We start from the raw sequence: 1,751 nt of genomic DNA on the forward strand, positions 1-1,751 counted from the left end.
CTTCTCTACATTCCATGTACACACTCTAAATAGAGATAAATATGATGGTGCTGCAAAGAATAATGACACCACTAGAATAGTGGGTTGCATTTATTCTTCACTGATTATGGATACTTTCCTTACTAGCCATATGCATTAAAAGAAAATTGTGAACCAGTAAAATAAACTATACAAACAGAAATACTGCATGATATCACTTATATGTGGGATCTTACAAAAGAAAAGTCTAACTCATAGAAACACAGAATAGAATGGTGGTTGCCAGGGTTGGAATGTGGAGGAAATAGGAAGGTCTGCTGGACCCAAAGGGAAGTTCATGAGTGATTTGTGAACCACACTGGTGGTTCTGTTGACCATTCACACTGCTTCCCTAGAGTCCAAACAGCACACACTGATTTACTGCTGATTACAATTTATTCTTTCTTTCTGCCCACCCCTCTGCATCTCTTGCCATGTGACCAGCCCACCCAACACCGTCTTGGGTTCGTGGCTGCTTCACAGAGGCACACAGTTCCACTGATTCCAGTCATAGGGCATGGGGATATGATGCACATTGTGCCTGATTTTCTGTACGATTTTGTTGGCTCTGTCTGTATGGTTATATAGGGTAATGCCAAGTTTGTCCAGAGCCTGGATGTGGACAAACAACAGATGGGAGACAAGACCATGGCCCCGGTACTCAGGCAGGGTGGCCCCCATCCACACGTCTCCTGTATGATCCATCAGGGACCAGGACACAGGGGTCCCCTTAGGTCCCAGCACGCAGAAGTTGGGGGAGGTCTGGATACAGCACTTGATGAATCTCTGGCTACTCTCATTGCCACCGAAATGCCATAATTTATTCACCAAGGCAGCATAGGTAGGATCCAGGGATGAGAGTTTAAACATCTCTTGGTCAATGGCTTTGGGTCTGCCATAGCCAAGAGGTAAGTTCTTTGTCTCTGGCAGGGAAGGAAGCAGTTTCCTCACTGTCTCAGGCATCACATACAGAATGCATTGTGTTTGCTTGACCTTAACAAATTTAGTGGTTACAAGATTCTGTATCACCTCATCCAGACTGGACTGTGAACTTTGGATTTGCAAAATGTTTCCAATTGATGACCTCTGATGTGCTAAGGGATTCTTGACAGTTGTTGAGATCCTTAGAATAGATTTGGTAGGTGTTGGTGTAATGATCAAAGTCATCTGCCATTCCTACTCCTGAGGGTGGATAACCATAGTATTAAAATCAGGCCACTTGTCCACCAGGGCCTTTAGCTTGAAAGGGTTTCCCTGGTCCATTTGGACAGTCCCATAAACCTTTAAGGACACAGGGAGGCTCTTCCTCAAGGATTTCTCTAACATCTGCAGCAGTTGTGGGCCTTGTAAGTGGAACATCTTGGCAGGTACCTTAATTTTGGTACCCAATTTTGGTTTCCCAACTCTCTGGTCACTGTGTTCCAGGTCTTCTCCTCTTCAGCTCAACACTTCAGGAGCACTGGTTCTTTGGGATGAGCAGATAGAATCCTACTATATGAAACCTGTCATCTCCCAAATGTCGATTCCTTGCTCCAACTACAAAGCACTAAGGCAGCCAATGCCACTTTGGGGAATTTTGAAGGGCAGATCCTCAGGACAAGTGGTCTTGGCAGCTGCTATGGCCTTACCCAAAAATCCCCCAACCAGGGGTGGGTGTGGGGCAGCTGGCCACAAGCAGCAAGGCCCCTGTCTGGCTCGCCAAAATTTGTTACCAAGTCCAAGCTTGTACTGCT

At 45.8% G+C, this 1,751-nt stretch overlaps 1 pseudogene; it reads right to left on the reverse strand.

Annotated features, from left to right (window-relative positions):
• Positions 1-495: 495 nt before the first annotated feature.
• LOC133097128 (glycine N-phenylacetyltransferase-like) lies at positions 496-1,394 on the reverse strand (annotated as a pseudogene).
• Between the last annotated feature and the right edge of the window lie 357 nt (positions 1,395-1,751).

The sequence above is a fragment of the Eubalaena glacialis genome, chromosome 1 (genome assembly GCF_028564815.1).
Source record: "Eubalaena glacialis isolate mEubGla1 chromosome 1, mEubGla1.1.hap2.+ XY, whole genome shotgun sequence".
In the NCBI taxonomy this organism is placed as follows: domain Eukaryota; kingdom Metazoa; phylum Chordata; class Mammalia; order Artiodactyla; family Balaenidae; genus Eubalaena; species Eubalaena glacialis.